The 26,060-nt window shown below is 43.5% G+C and overlaps 1 protein-coding gene across 1 annotated transcript in view; it reads right to left on the bottom strand.

Annotated features, from left to right (window-relative positions):
* The window catches only part of LOC133283323 (zinc finger homeobox protein 3-like), a 155,759-nt gene that overhangs the window by 74,118 nt on the left and 55,581 nt on the right, over positions 1–26,060 (bottom strand).

Genomic DNA, 26,060 nt, shown 5'->3' with positions numbered 1-26,060 from the left:
GGCACCACTCACTGGGAGTGAGTGAACAAGTTACCTGACTGGGTTTAAACCACCACAGGTATAAGGAGGAAGTTTCTCAGCCTGTCTTCATACAGGAGGTGCTCCCACTCCCTGATCATCCTCGTGGCCCTTCTCTTTAAACCTACACGCTGTAGGGCGCACATGAACTTCCCCCTTACCATGAGGGTCTACACGGGAACTTGCCCTGGTAGTAGGCGAGCTTGAACTCAAGTCTCTTCTCTCTCCCTGGTTCTCCAGCATGCCATCACCTCCTGGTCCCTCCCAGGCTAGGTGTGACACCCCAACCTGCTCTGTGTTCTGGAGCCTCTGTGGCTTCAGGGACACTGCTATGTGACAGCTCACAGCCTCAGGGGTGAGGCCAGAGTGCCACAGCACATCTCTGTCAGGGATGTGCATTAACAATGTTGATGACGTTGGGCTTTTTGAGGAAAGATCAGATGATTCATAGTATTAGGAAAGATTAGTCCCAGTAAAGGGTGACTACAAAGAAGATGGAGAGTCCCTTTTTACAAGGAGTCACATCATAAAAATGAGGGGTGATGGGTACAGGTTACTCCAGGGGAGATTTTGACTGGACACAAGAGGAAAATTTTTCACAATGAGAAGAATCAGCCACTGGAATAATCTCCCCAGGGAAGTGGCAGATTCCCCAGTGCTAGTTACTTGTTAAGACTTGGCTGGACAGATTGCTGAGCCATCTAGTCTAGGTCATGCTTTGCCAAGAAAGGTTGGGCAGGGTGATCCTTGAGGTCCCTTCCAACCTGGTACTCTATGAGCTCCACCAGAACACTGGGGTGACCCCCTGGCACATGGCAGCCTTGTGTGCCAGCAGCAATTCCCAGCATAATCCCCACTCCAGATCTTCACCCAGGTGATTATGTAGGAAGCATCTTCCCTGCCAAACACAATAAATCAAACTTTTTCAGAGCTGAACTATAAATCTATGAAAACTCCAATAATTTCTAGCCATGGGAATAACACCACAAAAGTACTTTTTAAACTAATCACTCAGATTCCAAAGTGCTGCCCTAATGAGCCTTCCTTCTGCCCAGAACTTACTGAGAAAAAAAAAAAAATCTACGTTCAGTGAAGTAATTACTGCTTTCCCTTCAAATTTCTAACTGCAGATCAATGCTGCATTTTAAGACTCATTGATTTACAATTAGCTTGGCTTTCCTGCTAAAGTGTTTTTAAAGCAGAGTTTACTTTTATTTTATTTTGAAATCTCAAAGATCTGGTTCTTGAATTTTACATCCTCATGAGAGGTGTGCTGGAAACTGAAAGAAGAAGGCAGGCACACATCTGAATGAGGAAAGGAAAACAGGATTTTTGTTAGACTGAGACTAGAAATAAAAGAGACTCTTAGATATTTAAGAGATAAAGATAAAAAAATAAAGATGGAGTAAAAGAAAAGCTAAAAGGAAGGAAGAGAAAATGGAAAAAAAAGAAATGTAAATGCAAAGAGAAGGAAAAAGGAATTGCAGCCTAAGAAAGCAGAGTCACCGTCAGGCGGAGCAGAAAGCTCTTTCTGCCTCTGCTGTTTATTAGCATCCTTGGGAAAAAAAAGAAACAACAACACAATGCAGCAGCTTTGTACATCTTTGTAAAACAAAGCACTAGTTAAAAATAGTGTGTACAGCAGGGACGATGCTGACATGAGGGTCCTGGCAGCTCCTGCCTTTGTCCTAAGTGGGGAGCAGAAGTGAAGCAATTAAGAATTCCATGCTAATTGCTTCAAACATGTTTTTCTATGCCATAAAGATAATAGCCTCTTCCCATCCCAGAATCATCTACTTTGCATCCTTTCCCCTGGACTCCCGGCTCCTGAGGAGTTGAGCACTGGAACAGGCCCACAGAGGTGGGAGTCTCCATTCAGGGCTGCTCCTGGCCAGCAGCTGTGTCTGGACTGGCTCTGGGACATCCTGAGGTCCCTGCAAACCACCGCCACTCTGGGAGTCCCTGACTGTTGGGAGCATCACAGCAGTGCTCCATTCTGGATCACTTTTGTGTCATTTCTGCAGGAAATGAGCTACACTGGAAAAGCCACTTCAGTGCTCCTCAACCTTCCTTCACCCCCTACTTCTTCCTCCAAAATAAACATCTGAAAGGTCTTCTAGGATTCGTATGAGCAGCAACACAACAGAAGCCAGACCCAGGAGCAGGAAGGCAAAGAAAATTGTCTGCAAGGTTTACAATTTTGGAGCTGCCATAGTGGTCCAGCCTGCCAGTGCCTTTGCTGCTCATAAACTTTGTTCTTTACTACTGCTGGGTCCCAGGAGTCAGTGGCAGATGATGATCCTAGAGTGATGAAAGCAAAGAAAGAAAATAGGAAAGCCAATAACATCTCTCCTTTTTTATATTTTATTTTATAGAAAGCTGCTTAGCCCCATTTCAAATACTAATATGAAAAAGTACAATTAAATCCTTGAAAAACTGACATATCAGCAAAATAAAACCACCCAGAGGAGAGCACAATTGAGCCTCATTAGGAAAGAGTTAAGTCTGTTTTTAAAACCTTTCTTAACACTTAGCTGGGTACCTCTCCGCAACAATCACTCCCAATGTGCCTGGCATAATTAGTGTCAGAACAGAAAGGAAAAAATCAACCTAGGAACCAAAAATTAAAACAGATTTAAGAGAGAGATAAAGGTTTAGCTGTAGCAAAACCATCTATCTCAATTCTAATAATAACCCTTCCTGTCAGTCTGTGGAAAAGAGCTCCAGTTCCACTCTGTGCATAGCCAAATACATGCCAATTAAAGAGAAAAATAGCTGGGGCAAATTCATACTGTAAAATTTCTCTCATTAACCACTCCCAGTCCCCAAACAATATCTGCATAGCAGTCACATCCACCTGTGAGGTTAAGTTAATGACAGATGGACAGTAAATTACACTGACCTTGACAGCAATTATAGCTATCATAGCTGACAATAAAGAAACTGAGATACAGGGACAAAACCTGGGCACCTCATTGGCTGGGCCCCTCACAGGCTGTGCATGTGCTCACATACCTACCCTCCATGTTAAATTGCCAGCCTCTAACAGGATGCTCTAAAGACAAGATCTATTATAGACATAGAAAAAATGGCAGAAAGATGAAGCCATTTTATTAAATCAGGCAAATTCTAATTTATTCTGGGGGAGATGGAGGAGAGAAAATGGATTCACTCTCAGCATGCTCACTCTGTAGTGTATGATCCAATCCCTACCGCCTCACCAGAGGGGGAGGGGGCCTCAGCGTTCTGCAATTCTCCCATAATCCCACAAAAAGATTAAAAAATAAGATGATTCTCCTTTTGGATTTTTCAGCAACCACAGGGAAAATCTTTTCCTGGGAACACAAGATTCCAACCCTGCTGTCAGCCATGCTGGACAGCGTGCAAGGGTTCACTTCTTGGGGATATTAAATCAGCAGCACAAGGTCCAAGGCTCACCCCAGTGCTTGCACCACATCAACAAACATGTAGACAGAGATACACACATGGGAAGGACATCCTGTGGTGGTCCTGCTCTCTCTACCATTTCTGGTGTATGCCACAGCACCACCCTCAACAGTCAGTAGGATTATTGCTGTCGTTCTTCATCAGGTAAGAGACATTGAAATAAGTGTTACATGGGTAGCAGTACAGAGATTGGTGGCACCTCAGTTACCCACAGGCTCATACCCATAATACCACCAAGTACCCCATAACACAACCGAGCACTCCCATAACACCATCTCCAAGCACCCCCACTGGCCTCAGCCAGCCAGTGCTGCTGAGCACAGGTACCCTCTGCTTTGTGCTGCAGCTGTCAGCAGGAACTGGGGTCTGACATGGGCATCTGCACCACTCGCAGCTGAGTGGCTAAGGTTATCTGGAATGACACAAAGAACCTGAGGCTGCCATGCGCTTGCACGCTAGGGAGACTGCTGTGACAGCCAGGTGGGGAGACATTTCCAGGTGCAGAGACATTTCCAAGTGAGGATGATATCTGAGCTTTGTGTTCTATGGATGAGGGTGATGTGCACAGCTGCCCAACATGCAGAACAAATCCTAAGAAACTCCCTGCTCAAGAGAAGAAATGCCACAGAATGGTCCTTCATGGGTTTTGGAACAGGGACCAAGTGAAAAAAGAGTTTTGTTAGTTTAACACCATTAACAAAAAGCACCACAGCTCCTGCTGCAGAAAACAGCAATCACTCAGACTCACACTCCTCAGCCGTCATTCCAAAAGGAGCAGACAACTGCAACACCCTTACTTATTCACTCGGGGAGAGGATAACTTGGGATGGACAATGAAGATGCACCCTGGAGAGAGAAAGGTAAGATGTCATTGCACAAAGCTCCACAGGCACAAAAATATCTCCCATTTCAGGATTAACCAGAAGGAGACAGGAACAACATGTAATTAATTATCAGTGGACAAATAAGTCCAGAAGAACAAGCAAGACTTACAGTGAATTAAAAGAATGCTAAAACTAGACGGGGCAGAATGTCCTGGGTCATCATAAGGCTAGCTTTCCATATAGAAATCATTTTATTTAATCTTACAATGATTAAATCAACACTTTATACAAAATCCCTCAGAAAACACCTCCTGCAGGAATCCCCCTCCCCTGAAAAGGTCAACATTTGTCCAAGTTAAGAACAGAGCTCACATTGCATTAGTACACAGCATGGCATCCTGGGACCAAGCACACAGTCCTGGCACCTGAGTGTCCAAGGTAGCTACAAGGACATTCCCCGCTGCAAAAGAGGTCCAGCCCCAGAGCAGGCTCAGGGTTCACTGAGTCCAGGCTCTAACCCTTGGCCCAATGCTGGCAGGGCCCCGAGAGAGCTGCAGCTCCCACTCCCCTGCCTATCCCCAGGGTCAGGGCTTATGAGGCAGCCGCTTAGAACAAAGTTCTCCACTGGAGTGAATTTCCACCCTGTGCCACATGAGAGGCCCTGGGGCAGCCTCTGAGCCCGTCCTGAAGCCTGGGAGGAGGGAGCAGAGGGCAGGGAGGGAGAGTTCTCACCTGGGGAGAGGGGAGACACAGGGCTGGCCAGTGGGCTTAGAAGGAAGCAGCTTTGCAGGAGGAAAAAGGCCCAAAGCATGGGGAAGAAGGCTGAGCAGCAGCAGCACCTGGAGCAAAAATTCCTAGCAGAAGAAATTCCTGTTTTGCACCCAACACCAGCACAGGCAGTGAAGCTGATTTTATGGCTTATTTATTTAGTCTTTAATGAACAGAAGGTTAATGTAAGAACAACTTCTTGGCAAACCTTTAAGGGTAATTCAAGCAACACTGATGTGAATCAATGTTCCCTTTGTGAATGCATTACTTAGCAGAAACTGGCTTTTTGTAACCCCCTTAAACCTAGCTGGCAAACCAAAAAGAGAAAAAAAAACGTCCTTCAAACAAAAGGATGAGGTGAAAATAAGAAAGTCGAGTGCACTTTATTCTCTTTCATAGAAGCAAATGGATTTGGTGCTTTTTATACATTAACCAATCAATATCACTGACTGTACATCAGCAGCACAACCAAGATATGAATGACCTTTCTGGCAAAGATGACACTTTTAATGCTCATAAGACTGCTCATAGCTTAGCAATTTTCCAAATTTATGCCTGCATGATTACCCCTTGGAGGCAGGCATCCGTTAGCGGTGCACTAGATATGACAAGGTTAATCCTTGCCAATTTGTGCAGACGAAAGGAAACTGTTGATTCTGTGTGTGCTTCATGGCTGCAGCTGGCTCACCTGGCAGCACCTCGCCTGCCACACTCCTTGGAGCAGAAGGCTCAGCCAGGGCCCTACACCGGCTGTGGGCTGAAATAAGGGGGGCACAAAATGGAATATATAAACCTTTAGAATCAGTTCTAAGTAGTGTTAATTTTGATAGCTTTGTAACAGGGACTGCAGGGTTGGAGGAGGTACTGGTCGGTGCTTGGTCGGGCTTGGGGGGGGTGAGTTATCGGTTGGCTGGTGGTGAGGTGATGTATTCTCTTCCCTTGTTATTTCCTTTATCATCATTATTATTATTGGTGGTAGCAGCAGTGATTTGTGTTATACCTTAGTTACTAAATTGTTCTTATCTCAACCCATGGGAGTTGCATTCTTTTCGATTCTCCTCTCCGTCCCTCCGGGAGTAGGGGGAGGGCAAGAAGGGGGGGGGGGAAGTGAGTGAACAAGCTGTCTGACTGGGTTTAAACTACCATATGTTGTAAACGGTCTATGATTGGAAAAGGAATGAAATTAAGCACCAAGTAGAAATAGGAAATTATTTCAGAAAGAATTTTGATGGTAGTGGTAATATACAAAATGTTGCAAAAGAATTTGCAAAAGGACAGAAAAAGGGGGGAATTTGAAACAAGGGGGCACAAAATCACAAAATGGAATATAGAAACCTTTAGAATCAGTTCTAAGTAATGCTAAGTTTCATGGCTTTGCAACAGTAGCAATTGAAAATTACTGAGGTGCATGATACATAGAGAAAAAAAAAGAGAGTACAGCTAGAGAACATACTGAGAATTCTCAGAAGATAAATCGTTATAGTTGTGACATAGTTTAAGAAAAACAGTCTAGAAGAACAGGACACAGGGATAAGGAGTATCTGGGAACCGCAGGTGTCCAGGATGGGCTACAGTTAAACTAACTGATAAGTAGGAGGATAGGAGGATTATTATGTCTCTGATGCTAGCGAACCAATTAAATTGGTATGAGCATCTACTGCGCGTGCTTCAAAGGCTGCCAGAAGTGATGAAGATTGTTGGAGGAAGTAAACGACCCTCAGAGACCACCACCACAATTCTGTATGCATGCGGGGAACTTTCTGGGAAATTATGTAAACCATACGTAGCCTCATGAATATGTATGTATGCCCAGTGGCTATAAAAGGACGGCTTGTGTGGCAATACGGGGACACACGTTAGGAGGAGCTATACCCCGTGTCTCCCGGCGCCGCAATAAAGAATACCTGCTTGTCAGCTTGAAAACTTTGTTGGCAAGTTTGTTCCTGGAGTTTTCTCCGAATCAGGGCCAGCAGATGAGAGCCATCATGTGCTAAAGTCTCAGTGCTGAGAGGAAGAGCTGAGCTCAGAGCAGCTCTTCCAAGGTCTGAAAGCAGCTGTAGGACCTGCAGAGCTTTTCTGTCAGCTTGCCGACAGCAGCCCAACGGCAGCGAGGGGCACACGGGCACGCGCTTTGGAGAACATCCTCCTTTCATTATTTGGCTGGCCATATTGAGCTGGAGCTGCTACTCTGCACAGAGCCAGGGAAAGCACTGCCTTACACTGTCAGCAACAACAGCAATGGGTTGTGGGCAGAGGCTTCCAACTCCTCTATTCTTTTTTTACATTATTGAAAAGAAAGAAAACCGGACCCAGACCTCAGACCACAAGGAGGTCACCACTTCCCCGAGAGCTGTTACTTGACTCCAGAAGGAGCATAATGGATGTTAGAGTCCTGCCATTCACAAGACTTCTATTTCACATTTCTGACTGTCCCCGGTGCACAACCCTAGTCAGCTCTAAATTCTCCAGTGAGATCCACACTCCCTGTCTTGGGTGCACTGGCACAGCAGGAAAAGGTCTGCTCATCCCGTATCACCCACATGCCTGCTTCCCTTCACTCAGCATCCAGGCTGTGACCTCTAACAAAATACACTCTGTGCAACCCTCCACACCACACACACACATACATAAAAGGGAAAAAAAAAAAAAAGAATAGGAGGAGAAAAGTGAGTATGTGATGTGGAAAGGTGAGGTGGCTGCACAAGTGAAGTGGAATGGACAGGCACTGTGTGCTGCCAGATTGCCTGCCTGCCCGCAAAGTCCCAAATTAATGCCATTGTTTTGCCACAAAGGAGGCAGCAAAGTAGCAACGAAGGACAGAGAACAATTCTAAACACCAAGCCCTAATTCACCCTTCATAACAATAAAAAGGAGGATGGAAAAGGCCAGAACACTTCAGCTTAATTGGTAACCAAATGAGAGAGTAGTTCCCAGAAAAAGAGCAGAAGCATCTGCCCTGCATGAATACCAGCGGATCAGGAAAGCAAAGAAAAATGCTCCCAAGTCACGCTCAGTCCATCCCCATGTTCTATCCCTGGGAGCCTGGTGAGCGGTAGCAGGGGCTGTGCAGGGGCCCCTACTCTCCACTCCAGAAGAAAGCTGAGATTTCAGGGCTCAGGGCCCAAGGCAGGACCAGGGAGGGCATTAAGTAGAGATTTATGTGGTGCATCATGTCAGCTTTGGGAAGGCCAGGACATCCCTGTAGGCAGACCAAAATAAATCTACACTTGACACACTGCGTGGGAGAGAAACATCATGTTAGGACATATGGAACAGGACAAAAAAAATTAAACAGTCATTTATTTAATGAAGTGGCCACAGATGAATTAAAAGAATGAAAAGAGGGGTAGGAAAAGGTACCCACACAGAAAAAGAGACAATTAGAGCTGCCTGGTCTGAAAAGAAATAAGGCAGCCTTGACAGGAGCATCCAAATGAAGGGAGTTGGACCAGTACTGCTCCTCTCATCCTCCAGTCTCTAGAGGACTGACAATGAACATGGAAGAAATGCAAATTTCAAGCAAATATGGGTAATACTTTCTCATACAGCTCCCAATTAACCTTTGGAACTCATTGCCTTAAGAAATCATTGAGGTCGAAACAAAACATATGGCAAAGGCATTAAGATGTACAACTCAGAAAAGCAAACTATTCGGAAGAAATAGAAATCCTCTTGTTTAAGGCAGCCGTGAACTAAATTTTAGTAGGGATAAGGATGAGACCTTTATTTAAGCTAGGTTATTATTTGTTTATAGGTGCCCAAATTTCCTTCTGAAGCAGCTAGAGCAAGACACTGTCATTGCCAGACACATTACTAAACAGTCTCAAGGTTTTAGTGGAAAAAGTGTGTGACAAATCCTTCTTAGGCAGTTCTGAGGACTTTTAATGTCATCACCAGAAGATCAAGAGGCCTTACAGAAGGAAAAGGAAGCATGTATATATGAGAAATACAGGCAAATACCAGCCCTGTGCCAGATGCCCCTTTCACGAATCATTCCATTGCTAACATATGCAATCTCATTTTGGCTATGGCTCTTAAAGAAAATTAAAATCGATTTCAGAAGCCAAGCTCTGTATATCTTGCATTTAAGTCTATAACCCTAAAAGTGAGCCACAGGATGAGAATATTTTCATAATGCCTCCTCTGAACAAAGATCTCAAAGCACGTTTTTGTTTAGGTCAGACACTCTCCTGCTCCGGTCCTGCCAGTTAAAGACCATCAGACATGTGCCTCTGCAGCATAATGAAGTATGAGAGAATCAGGACAGGGAAAAGACAGAAACAAACAAGAAAGGAATTGATGCTCTGCAGAAATATTCCCTGAAGGGAGGAAAGGTGCAGGACATTCGCTTCCAGTGCTTAGCGTGATCCTGCAGATGTGCATCAGCTTTTCTAAACAAATGGATCTCTTGTACAGGGCAATGAAGCCTACACTGTAACCCAAAATCAGCATGTTCAGTGGCAACAAGCTTCACAGTCACCTTCCAAACAGGATGGCACATCAGCATGCTACTGCTACAGGTCTGAGTGTGCAAGCTCTGGAAAAGTTCTCCCATGTTTGCTTTCCCTCTTTGTGTATAAGCATCTTGAGAAACACTAACCATCCCACATCCTCTTTCCCTGTTTTTTTTTACACTGCAATGAAACTGTGGAAGAAAGTAAGCTTGGCATTTTTGCCTAGCAACATCCTACCAAACTGGACCATATAAGCTATCAGGGTGATAGCTTCAGAGGTAGGTCTGGGCTCCCTTGAGCTAGAAAACTCCTGCCATATGAGCTATCAGGGTGAGACCTTCAAAGGTAGGTTTGGGCTTCCTTGAGCTGGAAAACTCCTGCCCACCACCTCCTGATGCCTTGCTGAGGCTTCCTCCTGAAAGCAAACTACAGTCCTTGGCCAAGACCCCAACTTAGTAGGAAAGAAAGTATTGAGGTATCAGCAAGTCTCTGTACTGGAGCTCCAGCCCTTTCTGGCTCAGGTCAACAGCAGAACAGGAAAGGATACTCCAAGCTAATACACCAACAAAAGCATGCAAATGAGGCAACTTGCTAAACTCATTAGGACTGTAGTGACAGGACAAGGGGTAACGGGTTAAAACTGAAACAGGGGAAGTTTAGATTGGATATAAGGAGGAAATTCTTTCCTGTTAGGGTGGTGGGGCACTGGAATAGGTTGCCAAGGGAGGTTGTGAATGCTCTGTCCGTGGCAGCGTTCAAGACCAGGTTGGACGAAGCCTTGGGTGAGATGGTTTAGTGTGAGGTGCCCCTGACCATGGCAGGGGGGTTGGAACTAGATGATATTAAGGTCCTTTCCAACCCTAACCATTCTATGATTCTATGATTCTATATTAACCTGTTAAAACAGAAGGAGGCGGGCGTATTCATTCCAGATATATTTAATTTGAAAGGGAGAAAACAGCTGTGCATCAATGGCCAGAACAGTCAAACTTGTAGGAAAGATACTGGAGACAACCTGCTACCATGCAATACTATCGAGATGAACACCATAAATTAGGGTTGACAGAAGCAGTTGCTGGAGCATATGCGTCTAAGTCGTTGGAAGGTTTATTTTTCTCCTTACCACGAGAACATTACAGCAGGATGCTCAGTCAGACATGGTACCTGAGCAAGTGCGAGGCCTGGACAAAGCAGCATGGTTGTGCTGATGAGACTTCAAACATGAGCTGAATTTGCGGCTAATATGAATCCTGTGTCGCTCACACTGAAATCTAACCCTTCTACAACACATCTTGAGACAGGGCTGCAGATGTTCACCCATAATGTCTTCGTGGCTTTACTGATTCACTCTAAAAAGGGAGAGCCCTTCAGTCTTGAATTTAACCTGCACCACTGCAACAACCACCTTGAAGTCCTCTAGAGAGGAGTTTTCTATACTAAAACTGGAAAGGAGAGAGGGGGAAGAGAAACAGTGAAGAGAAGCAGAAGGTGCAGCTGGCACCGGCAGCAGAGCTTTTGGTGACCAAGCTCCATACCAAGGGTAAGACCACAGGGACAGGGATGCAACTCTTCTTCTCCAAAGGGAACAGCAGCTGCCTCAGCTCACTAGAGACTGCACGCTGACAACGTGGTTTCAGTCTGGCTTTGGAGTTTGTTTTGATGAAGAGAAAAAAAGTAAAGTAGGAGAGAGACCAGGAGCTTCCCAGCATTTTGCTACAGCATCTGGTGATGTTTTCCCCTTTATTTTCTTAAGTGGAAAGGGCTTTAAGATGCAGTCAAACAAGACAAACATTCTGTAACAAGTCAGCTGCTAGAGCTTCCTCTCTTTTTGCTTAATGAAAGCCATGAACTCCCAGTGACAAGTGTCTGCTGGAGTTAGATGGGGAGTTTATGAGATTCCCGACACATTCCAGTAATATTACAGCATGCCTTTGGTTTGCCTTCCCCAGCCCAGCTATCTAACCACTTCCTTCCCACCAGGAGCCTCCCATTAGTTTCATTAAGTGAATGTTTGGAGGTTTGTGTAGATTTCTTCCCCCCCCCTCCCCTTTACCAAGGGCACATGAAAAGAGTTACGATAAACTTTAATCTTTAATAAAAACAAAATTAAAATTATTAAACCTTTCATATCCTTTAGAAATTATCTAGTCACTGCTGATTGGTCAAAATAGAGCTAAGGCACAACTGCTTTTTACTTTAAACTCAAAACCAACTCCAAAAAATAAATAACAAAAGGAAATTGGCCTCTGCCAGATATTAAAGGGGAACCAACTTTATCCATGCATTCTGCAAAGACAGATCTCAACAGTCCCATGGTGTCCTGTATGCACAAAGACAAAAAGATGCTGCTGGGACGGGAATAGCATTCTCCAAAATGTGGGCAGGGGAAAGGATGCAAGAAGGGAACAGTTACAAATTATGCTACAGAATAATACCAGGACAGGGAACTCCCCTTATGCTGACTTAGAAGTTCTTTAAAGGGAATGACTTTCTTAAAGCATATGGTTCTCCTCATGTCTTCAGACCTTCCAAAGGAGCTGTGTACAGCAACCCTGACCCATGGCCACAAGAAGTACTTCTGCTGGATTTAGATAACCATTAAAGCAACATGGAACTAAAGCAGAACCAAAAGGTTTCATCTGCCCCTGTCCAGCCACAAAAGAGAGTTTGCTGTCTGCCCAGCCTCTGGACATCCTCCAGAGGAGATACCCTGAGCAGAAATACCACGCCTCCCATCAGGAACTTGCTGGAAAGGTAAAAAAAGGTCCTTAAGCCATTCAATCCACACAACAACAACAACAACAACAAAATAAAAAAAAATTCCAAGGTTCAGCAGAACAACAAAAGGGGAACATGACAAACTGTCCTCCTGCTTTAAATGAACACAACTGACATGAGATCTTGGAAAACAAGATGATAATCCTGCATGTGAGGGTATTTGGTGGGGCTTGCACAGAGATCAGAAATGCTGCTGTAAAGAAGAACCATGAGTTTAATCAGCTTAACATATGCATCACCACGAGCTGTTTTCCTCTGCTGCTGTTTTATGTATGTTATTGCACTGTGGGTGAATGTTTTCTCAAAATAGGACAATAGATTGTCTCACTCCCTATGTCTGAGGATGAGCTGACAGTAATGATTTCCGCTTCCGACAGCAAAGCTGTTGCACACACCAGCAATAGGAAACAGCCCCTGGCAGAAAGCTGGGTGCATGGGACAGGGCACCCAAGGGCCTTCCTGCCCCCTTGCAAGTGCCTGCTGCAGCGCCAAGCACCTCTGACTGCTCACCCTCTGATGATCTACTTGGATTTACAATGCCATGTTTTGGGAACAAAGGCTGATCAGGCTGCTGCCTTCAGGGGCTACAGATAACATACTGGGAAAAGACAATATTGAGCTGTGGGGAGCAAGACAGAGAGGTAAAAGGCCTGAGAAGCAGCTAATGAAGCTGAGCAGCATTTGATGTTTGCACACAGGAGCTCAGACTGTCATTTGGACTGGCAGATTATTAAATGTGTCAATCAAGAACAAGCCTGGAAACAGCAAGGGGAAACATGTGAGGCTAGGTTTTAGAAGTTGAACACCAGAGGAAGGAATCTTGTTTTGAGAAGGAGAGGGTGACTGGCAGGAGCATGAGACCAGAGGAGCTTCTCCAGCCAGAAGAGGCATGGGCAGTAGGAGGAGATGGCATGAAGATCATCATTTGGAACTCTCACTTGCATGAGGTGTGAAATTGTACACCAAATCCCTCAGCATGCACCTTGCACATTGCTCTTCCTTAGTCTCCTGCAGGGGCTACGCATTCCAGACAGACAAATCTGTGCATCCCCAGCAGAGCCAGAGCTGAGGCATGCTTCTGGTTGGTAGGCACTGTAGTACCTGCTCTCCTGCAGACACTATACAAGTAATGTGCTTTGGGAAGTTTTTAACTGTTGTGTGCAATAAGTCCCATGGAAAAGTGGAGAGAGGCTTACAAAAGCAAAGTAATTATTCCTTTCTGAAACCCTCCATTACCTCTATCAGATGTAGGAGAGCAGCACGTGTGTTTCTCCAGTATTAGCAATTCCCACATTAACTGAGACCAAGTGGATGACTTCAGACCTCAATAAGTTTATTCCAAGCAGGGAGGAATATAATTTGGCATTACCAATTTTCATTTCAAAAGTCTTAAAAGTTCCATTGGAAGTACAGAGCCTTCAATCATGAAAAATCCACTCCAGAAAAGCGTTTCACATCCCTGTTGTAACAAATTACATTAATAATTATTCATGACTGAATGAGAAATGCCTTGCATGGTTGCCCACTCTTCAAGGTAAGAAAATAACAGGATGGTTCCCCCACAGTAGGTTTCTGTGGAAGATCCTTTCCCCTTCTCCACAGTTTGTTTCACTCATTTTACTGATGGGCTGATCACAAATCCTAAGTCCAGGGCACGGCCACCAAGGGAAGGGAGGAACTGGAGAGCCTGGACAGGAGAGAATTCAGAGAGCAATGCCTCGGCCTTGAGTAAGAAGATAATACATGCTGCGGAACTTCCAAGTCACACATTTAAACTGGCAAATGTGGCTGACATCAAGCCTCCCTTCTGCTAAATAGAAACATATTATCTAAGAGACACCTTTTCATACCGCAAACCACATCCTGAGTGTTTCATGAACAAATCTGCTCCTGATCACACAGGAACTTGCTTCCATTCCCATTTGCCATCACCTCTCTCCTGACAGCAATGCCTTCGCATCCCTGGTGCAGTTACAAAACTGTTTTAAGAAAGAGGAACACAAGCAAAGTGTTTCATATGCTGTTTTCACATTAAGCCTGGGCTTACTTCCCTGTCTCCTGCATAATTAGCATACTTCTCAGAGCAAGCAGAAAAGTTTAATTATCTTTAATTATCCAGTTCAAGGAGGATTTGGTTTCTTGCCTGATGTCCATATAATTTCCCTGCCAACGACTTCATCATCCCTTTACTGGAAGTGGAGTGTGGCTTGTAAAGCTCTCTTCCACAAAAGACACAAAAGTTTCAGTCAAGGCTGTACCGCTGGCACAAGCAGAGACAAAGGTCCTTGTGTTTACAAGGCTGTTGTTTAAGCTGCTGCATGTGTTTTCTGTGGGGTGGGAGGGACTGAGATGCAACTAATGTGCAAGCAAGAACCATCACAATTGCAAATGTAAATGAACAGGCAATTGGCACTGACATTTGTAGACTGTTAGAGGACTAATTAAGATACTCTCTTCCAAGTGATCCAGATGCATCTATACAAGCAAATATCTATGCACTGCCCCAGAGACAGCAGTGCGTTTTCCTACATGCTTGCACACACCAGCAAGTATGTACACACAGTGAGACACAGTGTTTAACCCCGGCCACAGAGCAAATCAGATGGAGCAGGAAGGGGAACAAGGCAACTCCATCACTTGGGCTACGCAGCCCTGTGGAACACAAGGCTATGGTATGAGGGGTGAACCACCTTTTGTTACTGCAACCAGCAGTTTTGGGTAATGCTGGGGATGAGGAGCCTGGCACAAACTGGCTGAAGTTAGGGAAAGAAAAATGTGGTAATTGCTCTTTCAATGTTTCTAGCAAATCCATAGAGGTCTACAGCAACAGAAGGAGTAATTGTGGCTGCATGTGCTGGCACCTCGCCTTGGGTCACGGCTGGCCTGGGGGTCAGCCATAGAAGCAGCAGCAGCAACTGGCTGGACCCCAACATCCCCTGAGAAATTGGGATCTCCTTTGTTGTGGTTTAAGCCCAGCCGGCAACAAGAACCATGCAGCTGTTCACTCACCTCCCCCCTTTCCTCCCCCCACTCCCAGAGGGATGGGGAGGAGAACTGAAAGAATGCAACTCCCACAGGTTGAGATAAGAACAGTCCAGTAACTAAGGTATAACAGAAACCACTACTGCTACCACCAATAATAATAATGATAAGGGAAATAACAACGGAGAACAATACAACTGCTCACCACCCACTGACCAATACCCAGCCTGACCGAGCAGAGACCTAGCCATTGGGGGTAACTGCCCCCCAGTTTATATACTGGGCATGACGTGCTGTGGTATGGAATACCTCTTTGGCTAGCTTGGGTCAGGTGTCCTGTCTCTGCTTCCTCCCGGCTTCCCCTCCTCCCTGGCAGAGCATGAGGCTCACAAAGTCCTTGGTCAGAGTAAACATTACTGAGAAGCAACTAAAAACATCAGTGTGTTAGCAGTGCTATTCCCAGGCTGAAAGTCAAAAACACAGCACTGCACCAGCTACTAGGAAGAAAAATGACTGCGACTGCTGAACCCAGGACACCCTTACGACATGAACCCTTGTGCCTGCTTGTTCCTGGTCACAGCACACCAGACCCAAGTGTGAGGTTAGACAAGGGGGGACACAAAATTACAAAATGGAATATATAAACCTTTAGAATCAGTTCTAAGTAATGTTAAGTTTCATGGCTTTGTAACAGCAGCAATGGAAAATTACTGAGGTGCATGATACATAGAAAAAATAGAATACAGCTAGAGAACATACTGAGAATCCTTGTACAAGATAAATCGTTATAGTTGACATAGTTTCAAGAAAAACAGTCTAGAAGAACAGGACACAGGGACAAGGAGTATCTGGGAACCACAGGGGTCCAGGATGGGCTACAGTTAAACTAACTGATAAGTAGGAGGACAGGAGGATTATTATGTCTGTGGGGATAACGAACCAATTCAGCTGGTATAAGCATCTACTGCGTGTGCTCCAAAGGTGGCCAGAAGTGAAGATTGTTGGAAGAAGTAAATGACCCTCAGAGACCACCACCACAATTTTGTACACATGTGGGGAACTTTCTGGGAAATTATGTAAACCATATGTAGCCTCATGAATATGTATGTATGCCCAGTGGCTATATAAGGACAGCTTGTGTAGCAATACAGGGACACACATTAGGAGGAGCTATCCCCCGGTGTCTCCCAGCGCTGCAATAAAGAATGTCTGCTTGTCAGCTTGAAAACTTTGTTGGCAAGTTTGTTCCTGGAGATTTCTCCAAATCAATTTGGCAAGCCAGGTGGGACCCTCTCTGCTCAGCTGCAGGACCTGCTGAGGACAGGGCTCCCTAGGGCCCTCGGGAACTTTTCCCACAGGGACCCCTCAACGCATTCGGATCGCTGCGGGAGCAGAAAAGGACCATCTTCATAAAAGGTATTCTTTCCTTCTGTATAGTCTGTAAGGTGCAGGAGGCATCTTGCATAAAGACTAAATTGGTAATTGGGTTGGTTTGGTAAGCGTATGCAAGGTTTGGAAGCCTTCCGTAAATCGAGATAGGAAATCTCGTAGGCAAAGGCATATACCTGGCTGCTAGCATCCATTTGGTATACACCCACAAGAAGCAGGGGGCATCTTGTGGTTTGGGTCCTACAAGATGCAGGGGGTGTCTTGTGGAAATGGTTTTGGGTCCAGTGTGCTATCAACAGCCCATAAGGGATTTGATTCAGTGATGCTGTCAGCATGGGTCCCTGAATAGGTTAGTCAAATCACCCACCGATACAGTGGGCTGTCCAGTACATCCCACACTGGGACGCAGACAGGCTGGTCAGACATAAGGGTCTGATCCTTCCTGGGACAGTGACAGGCTGGTCAAATATAAAGGGTTCAAGGAAACCCCCCTATTAATGTTACAATATGGTCTGAGCCATAGGAGTTAGGAAGTATTGCTTTTAATTCTACTGGTCTTCATCTTATTTTGTGGCTTGTTACATTAAGGATATTGGTCTTGTGATTTTGGTATTGGTGACAGGATGTTATAACTGTATTATTAACTATTGTTTGTTTGGTTGAATTTTAGTCTCTGTCTTTGTCTCAAGTGGACTGTGTGGAGTGTGTCTGTGGGATCCCGTTTGTGTGTGTGCGTGTAAGTGAATGAGATTGATAATGGAACATCAGCAGAGGAGTGAAGAGATCGTGAAAAAGTCTTTTAGGGTGCATTTTGGCACACTGGAAAGAACTTGGAGGGTCTCCTGGGGGCTCGGTAAATAAGAAAACACTGGTAAAATACTGTAACAGATGGTGGCCTTTGTATGCTTTGGAAGATGAGGAAAACCGTCCTAAATTGGAACTCTGAACTAAAATACATTGTTACAATTAATGTTGTTTTGAGGCTGCAAGGAAAAAGGGATGAAGTAATGTATGCAGATATGTTTTTAACGTTAAGAAACCACCCGGAGTGACGGACTGAATGCAAAATTAATATAGCTCCACCAGATTCCTTAATTTTGGCTTTGGAAAAGGACAGGGAAAAACTGAAAGTTAAGCTGGAGAGATGCTGTTCAGCCTGTGATATTGGGGAAAGATGTTTAAAGTTAAAAAACAGTAACCAGGAAGATAGGTTGGAAAATTATGTATCACAAATACCTCTGAGAGGAGCACCCTCTGTATTTGTCCTATCAGATACTGATAAGGAGGAGGAGACTGCTGTCACTGGCAACAAGCGGCACATTCATATTCAGAGTTAAGAAAGGGTTAAACCAGAAGTGCTGTTGCAGAGGCAGGCATCTGCAGCCCCTGCAGAGCAGGGTGAGCAGCTGTGAGAAAAAAAAAAAAAAGGGAAAACCAAGGGGGAAAGGAGGGGAGCTCGAGCAGCTCCTGTGTTGGAGCGTGGGAGGAGGGATGTCGGGCGGAGGTGGGGAAGTGGTCTCTTTTTCTGTGGAACCGGATCGGTATGCATGCTATGGGGAGTTTGGACGTTGGAAGTGAGACTGGCCTGGTGGGGGGGAGTGCCGTGAGGTGGCTCCGGTGACTGAACTGGAACTAGACTGACAGAGACCCGGAGTACCTACCCTAGCAGATCCAGTGGTTAAATTAAAACTAGGGACTAGAGGAAATAAAGTGGAATTTTAGTGGATACAGGAGCAACTTATTTGGTGTTAAATCAGAGAGAAAAGTATTTGTTACAGATGTGGGAGCTACTGGCCACCAAGAAAAGGAGGGAAAGCAAACAAACAAAAAACACCCTGAGGCATTCTTTCTGAAACCCTTAAAGTACAAATTGGGAAAACAAATAGGAATGCATAAATTTTTATGCATACCAAATTCTCTAAAATCTTTATTAGGGTGAGAAGCAACATTTAAAGAAGGCAGAATAGAATTTAGAGTTAAAAACAGTCAATTAATTGCAGTTTTGAGTTTATCTTTAATTCAGCAGAAAAGCAAACAGGAGGACCTCTCTGAAACAAAAGAAAAACTTAATCTGGTATATCTGGGACGATGGGCATCTGAAGCTCCAGGTAAGGCGAAAAATGCTTTGCCTGTTAAAGTGGAAATAAAAAAGGGGGGACTGCCCAATTAGAATAAAACAATATCCCTTAAAATTAGAAGATCAAAGGGAATCAAAAAATCATTGATAAATTTTAAAATATAGATTATTAATTGAATGTGAATTGGAATATAACACTCCTATCTGGACAGTAAAGAAATATGACGGGAAAATTTGCAGATTAGTTAAAGATCTCAGAGAAATCAACAGAATTGCAGAGGATATTCATCCAGTAGTAGCTAATTCGTATGATTTATTGAGTAAATTGAATAATAATCAGAAATGGTTTGCCATCTTGGATTTAAAGGACGCTTTCTTTTGCTTACCATTGGCCGAAGAAAGCCAAAATTTATTTGCTTTTGAATGGGAAAATCCTGACACAGGAAGAAAAACTCAATTAACTTGGACAGTAGTACATAAAGCATTTAAAAACAGTCCAGCAAGTTTTGGAAATCAGTTATCACTGGAACTAGAATCATGGAAGCCACCTACTCAGACAGGGACTCTTTTACACTATGTGGATGACCTATTAATTGCCACAGAAACAAAGGAAGAATACATCCAGTGGATGGTGGAATTATTAAATTTTCTGGGACTGAATGGTTATTGGGTATCCAGACAAAAGGCCCAACTAATCCAAATCTGAGTTTCCTACCTAGGATATGAAATAACAGGTGGACAGAGAGAACTTGGAACTGCCAGAAAAGAAGCCATTTGCCAGACTCCATGACCGTCGATCGTCAAGGAGCTCCGGACATTCCTGGGAATGACAGGATGGTGCAGACTTTGGATCCATGATTATGGTGTTCTGGTAAGACAACTATATGAACTGTTGAAGGGAAACCCTCCCTCTTTGGACTGGACTGATAAAGCAGAGGAGGCTTTTAGAAATTTAAAAACAGAGCTAATGAGAGCTGCAGCTCTGTGGCTTCCGGATGTGACTAAATCCTTTTGGCAATATTCCTATGAAGAACAGGGAATAGCTTTGGGGGTCCTTGCTCAAAAACTAGGACCCTATAGAAGGGCAGTGGCGTGTTTTTCAAAACAGCTGGATGAAGTGAGCAAAGGAAGAGGCTCGCAAATTCACCTTGGGACAAAAATTACTCTGCTAGTGTCCCATGTGGCATCAGCAGACCTGGAACAGAAAGGAGCTCACTGGTTATCTCCTTTGCGTTTTTTAAAATACCAGGCCACCCTTGTAGAACAGGATGATATAGAAATTGTGGTCACTAATGTTGTGAATCCAACATCCTTTTTGAGGGAACGATCGACAGAACCACTAACATATGACTGTTTGGTCACTATAGAGACTATATTCAAGACAACCTGACTTCAAACAAAAACCTCTGGAAGATGCTGATTCTTGGTTTACTTATAGTAGTAGCTTCATGAAAAATGGTGAACGAAAGGCAGCCACTTCACAGGTAATAGAAGCTAAAACTTTACCCATGAACACCTCTGCCCATAAGGCAGAAATAGTAGTGTTAATGAGAGCCCTGGAACTGGCTAAAGATAAAAGGATAAATATTTGGACTGATTCTAAATATGCATTTGGTGTGGTACATGCACATGGTGCTATATGGAAAGAACAAGGACTTTTGAACACACAAGGGAAACAGATTAAACATGCTACAGAAATTCTACAATTACTGGAAGCTGTTCAGCTACCTGAAGAAGGTGACTCTGATCAGGAAATTGGAAATGATATGGCCAATTTTGAAGTCAAACAAGCAGCTGAACAATCTCAAATCATGCCCTTAATCCTGATGGCAAACTAACAGTTGAAAAATCTAAACCTAGGTATTCAAAAGAGGATAGAAAATTGATTGAAGTTCTAAAAGGACAGGAAAATAAAGAAGGTTGGGTTCAGATACCTGATGGGCAAATTGTAATCCCCTATAACCAATTCTGGAAGTTAGTTCAGGAGGAACATAATAAAACTCATTGGGGTAGTAACTCTTTGCATAAATACTTAAACAAACCAATTGTAGGAAGAAATCTATATACTATAGTTAAACTAGTGAAAAAACAATGTCAGCTCTGCCTTAAGAATAATCCTAAAACTGAAAATAGAAATCAAATTGGGACAATTGGGAGAGGAAGTTATCCAGGACAGCAGTGGCAAATAGATTTTCCTAAATTACCAAGAAAAGGAGGTTATTGATATTTGTTGGTGTTAACAGTTAATTTTTCGGGCTGGCCAGAAGCATTCCCTTGTAGAATAAATAATGCAAGACAAGTGATTAAAACATTATTTAACGAGATAATACCTCGTTTTGGGGTACCAGAGGCAATTTCTTCCTCGCACTTTAGTGCAAAATTGTCACAAGAAATTAGCAAAAAATTAGAAATTGATGGGCAACTACATGTTCCATACAGGCCTCAGGCCAGTGGGCAAGTAGAAAAAATGAACCATCCGATTAAACAACAGATTAGTAAAATATGTCAGGAAATGAATTTATGTTGGTACCAAGGTTTACCACTGGCTCTATTAAGAATTCAAACTAAACCTCGTTTGAAAGAAGAGGCTAGCCCATTTGAAATTTTGTATGGAAGACCATATCAGTCCCAATTTAAAGGAGAAAGTTTTCAGGAAGTGTGGGAAGGCTATCTCTGACAGTTTCTGATCAGTCTGGGAAAAGAATGTTAGGAGATAAATAAGAGAATAGTAAGGACAAGAGCAAAAGGTTTTTATTATCTGATTCACCCTTTCAGATCTGGAGACTGGGTTTATGTTAAGAATTTTTCAGAAGATCCTTTACAGGAGAAGTGGAGCAGACCATACCAGATATTATTGACCACCTTTACAGCAGTGAAGATAAAGGAACAACCTGCTTGGATAAATTATTCAAGAATAAAGAAATCACCAGAGCCAGAGAAGACATGGCAGATCAAACCTTCAAGACCCTTATGTATGAAATTGCATCGGTTATAATTTTGACTCATATTATAACTGGTGCACAATCTTGGGACCAAAACTTATACCTTAAATTAGTGCAAAATGTCACTAAGTTTTTAATCGTAGTGACTGTTGGGTGTGTGCACAGTTGCCTAAATCAGGAGAAAATCCAGAACTTGCATTAATTGGAGTTCCAATTCCTAACACTATCTCATGGACAAATTTGTGAGTGAACACTAGCAATCTATATCCAAGGGAAAGGATAATATTTGGAATAGTTAATGTTAATCCAGGTAATAAATATTATACCTGTGCACAAAGATGTATTACACCAGGAACCAGGGCAGGAGATCATGCTTTTTTAAATGCCACAGATGTAGGTCACCATTCAAATTGCAATCACACTATTAATACAGAATGGTATCGTAGTTCAGTGGTGGCCTGTTCCTAAAGGGAAAGGATGGTATTGGTTATGTGGAAAAAATGCTCATAAGACTCTACCCCCCAACTGGAAGGGGGCATGCACCTTAGGTGCTGTGATACCCAATTTTACTATTATTGACAGGTATCCTTCTGGGACCTGGATGAGAAGGTTTGCTAAACGGATTAGGTGACGGTTTAACCCTATTATTGAATAGCACACTGCATTTCATAGTTTTGTAAGAGGGCTAATTCCGTCTTTGGGAGTAAGTGAATTAGAGAAGGCAATTGTAAATATCACAGCAACCATAGGGGAAAATAGAGAGTAAAACCACTGATATAATCTGAGCGGAACAAAAAGAGATAACTAGCCTATCTAAAGTGGTATTACAAAACCAAATGGCCCTAGGACATGTTACTGGCTTCACAAGGAGGGGTTTGTTCCATAATCAATGAAAGTTGCTGTTCCTATATAGATCAAAGTGGCAGAATTGAAATAGATCTGGAGGAAATTTGGAAACAAACTAAAGTATTTCATGAAATGGCCATGGATGACACTTCCTGGGGTTTTGAGGAAATATGGAAAAAGTTAACTTCATGGTTACCTGATCTCTCCTGGTTGAGGCAACTGGTTGCAGGAATATTGATGTTGTCTTAATATTGATTAGTTGTGGTATGATACAATGTTCCCTCTGGTGTTGTAAATGATCTATGATAAATTATGAAGACCGGAAAAGGAATGAAATTAAGCATCAAGTAGAAATGAGAAATTATTTCAGAAAGACTTTAGATGGTAATGGCAATATATAAAATGTTGCAAAAGAATTTGCAAAAGGACAGAAAAAGGGGGGATTTGAGACAAGGGGGGGCACAAAATTACAAAATGGAATATATAAAACTTTAGAATCAGTACTAAGTAATGTTAAGTTTCATGGCTTTGTAACAGTAGCAATGGAAAATTACTGAGGTGCATGATACACAGGAAAAAAAAATAGAATACAGCTAGAGAACATACTGAGAATTCTTGTACAAGATAAGTTGTTGATGTAATTTAAGAAAAACAGTCTAGAAGAACAGGACACAGGGACAAGGAGTATCTGGGAATGGCAGGTGTCCAGGATGGGCTACAGTTAAACTAACTGATAAGTAGGAGGACAGGAGGATTATTATGTCTCTGGTGCTAACGAACCAATTCAGCTGATATGAGCATCTATTGTGCGTGCTCCAAAGGTGGCCAGAAGTGATGAAGATTGTTGGAAGAAGTAAAGGGCCCTCAGAGACCACCACCACAATTTTGTACGCATGCGGGGAACTTTCTGGAAAATAATGTAATCCATATGTATTCTCATGAATATGTATGTATGCCCAGTGGCTATAAAAGGACGGCTTGCATGACACGTTAGGAGGAGCTATCCCCCGTGTCTCCCGGCACTGCAATAAAGAATACCTGCTTGTCAGCTTGAAAACTTTGTTGGCAAGTTTGTTCCTGGAGTTTTCTCCGAATCAGAGGAGAAGGATGATGTTTCACACTACTGCTGAGGTGAACCCACAGCTGGCCAGCCACACCAGCAAGAAAACAGTCCAGCACAAGAAGGTAATGGTTTTCTTCCAGCTTAGCCCTGCTCTGAGTACTTACAGTTCTACAAGGAGAGAAGACAGGCACAAGTCATGGTGTGCTCAGGACCTCATCCTCGTCCTTGCCCATTGGGTTTCAAGCATCTCCCAGGACGAATACTCCACAACCTCCCCAGGCAGCCAGACCAGAGCTGGGCCCCATCCCAGGAAGGAGTTTTGCAGAGGTAGAAAAGCTGCGAGGACTGAAATGTTTTATGAGTTCTCAGAAATAGCAGTGATAACAAAATGTGACTCACCTTGGGGAAAAAAGGCAAACTGATATTATATGTGTAGGGAAACTGAATTAAAACCAAATGTAATTAAGTAGAAGGGGAGGGAGAATCACAGTGATAATTACCAGAGAGTAACAGCAGCATCAAAACAACCCACTGCACTTGTAATGCATCAAACCAGCAAAAAAGTCACCATCCTTTTGGGCCCCTGACAGAGACGTGTCACAGATCAGAAAAGCACTTTCTTCTCAAGGTGCCTGAAACAGAGAGAAGACCGGAGACTCCTTATCAAAAGGCAGCAGGGGAAGTCACCTAGCCCTCAGAAAAAAACAATAGAAAATGTAACAGGGATATAGTATACACCATTGTATTGGATGGGAGAAAGAAAGGCAGAGAGCCAGTTGCACACCCAAAGTGCAGCCCTGCCATGGAGGATGCGCATTTCCTACACTGGCAGCACTGGGCTTGGAAGACTCGTCGGTGAAGCCCCACAGAATGTGCTGTTCTCCTGAAGGGCTGGAACAGCCAAACACACCAGCAAAGTTCAAAACCAAGACAAAACATACATGACAGAAGAGAGAACTGAAGCCCAGGTGTGTGCATATTCCTGCTACATACTGCTGACAGCCAAGACTACAGCAAAACAAGACTGGGAGTTTAAAACTCACAGAAAAAAGAGAAGGATCAGGATGCGGGAAGGAGATCTTTTTACGCATTAAATAATTACACTGAATAAATTAAAGCTGAGAAACAAATTGCTGTTGTGCCTTGCATGAGGCTGATCTTGCCTGCTGTGAGGCCCACCCCTGATGGATGCCATCCTTGTGGCGTCCTGATGTGCCTTCTCCCAGGATACGTCCTCAGCCCAGCTGGGGCAACAGGACCACCCCACTGTATATTCGAGTTGATGTTCTGATACCATAATGGGATCAGAATAAACGGTAGATGAAAGCACCTGATCTCTCCCATGGGGGTGCTGCAGCCAAATCCAACTCCCATCACTGTGGGTCCAACCAGACCAGCACATGCTGGCCACCAGCACACTAGCAAGGTGTGTCTGCTCAGTTCTGCTCAACAATGGGCTGGAAAAGTGTTTGAAATCAAATATCTCAGGTCAATGAGACCTCCAAAATGGATCAGAGGTTCCCTGATCCCCCTGAATCCTAGAGTTTTATCTTTACTTGTATTTTTAACCTTTGAAATAAAATACAATAAATTGTTAGTGTCTTGTTGCTGTCAGTTTTTGCTGAAGAACCAACAAGCTTAAAGGAAATTCAGACCATTTGAAAAAGTAAAATAATTTTTAAATGAGACTTCCCTGTAGTGACTTATCAAGACTTTTAACTAAATAAAAAAAAAAAAGTTTTTTTTTAAATGGTCAAAAGACCATTTTCCCTCTCAGCTAGTCAGCTTCTGCAGTCTCAGTACCTGCAATGTCATAATCCTGGCAGACATACAAGGAAAGATAAAGTTTCTGAAGTAAAAGACAAGGTAAACACGTATTTTTAAAGTAAACAAGGGTTTCCAAGATTGTTCTGTGTATCACAAAAGGGCACAGATGGTTTCTCCTCTCTGTCCATTTTGCTTTAAAGAAAACTCACAAACCATATAACACTTCAACATATCCTTTTGAAATATGAATATTTTTTTTACAGCAGGGCACCCCAGAGAAGCAGAACAGCTCTGAGAGCTGCTTTCCCCTCCAGGGTCACCGTGACCTTTGGGAAAGCATGTTCCATGCCCTCCACGCCACTGGGCTGCTGAGTTCACAGATCGGTCACTTTTTTCCATGAGACTGAATTTAACTCTTACTGAAAATTCCCCTCTTTTACTTTCTGGGTGTTTTGAAACTATTTCACATCCTTGTTACTAACATGAATAACAGCAACGCAACCCAAGTGTTAATTCAAGAGACATTTCTAAGACCCACACGCATTTTCCTCCAGTGGTGCTGCTTTCCTTTCTCAATGCCTTTAAGCTAAAATCACTTTCCTTGTCTCTATGCACATTAATTGAGGAATGCCAGGTCCTCAGAGCACTTTTCTGTAAGATTTAACCATTTCAACAGCAGTCCTGGAGGAAAGTCCTGGCTGAAGC

Source organism: Pezoporus flaviventris, unplaced genomic scaffold (genome assembly GCF_033815535.1).
Source record: "Pezoporus flaviventris isolate CSIRO_AGI_PZ_B2104156 unplaced genomic scaffold, CSIRO_AGI_Pfla_v1 ptg000164l, whole genome shotgun sequence".
In the NCBI taxonomy this organism is placed as follows: domain Eukaryota; kingdom Metazoa; phylum Chordata; class Aves; order Psittaciformes; family Psittacidae; genus Pezoporus; species Pezoporus flaviventris.
This window is presented reverse-complemented; position numbering and strand designations above follow the sequence as displayed.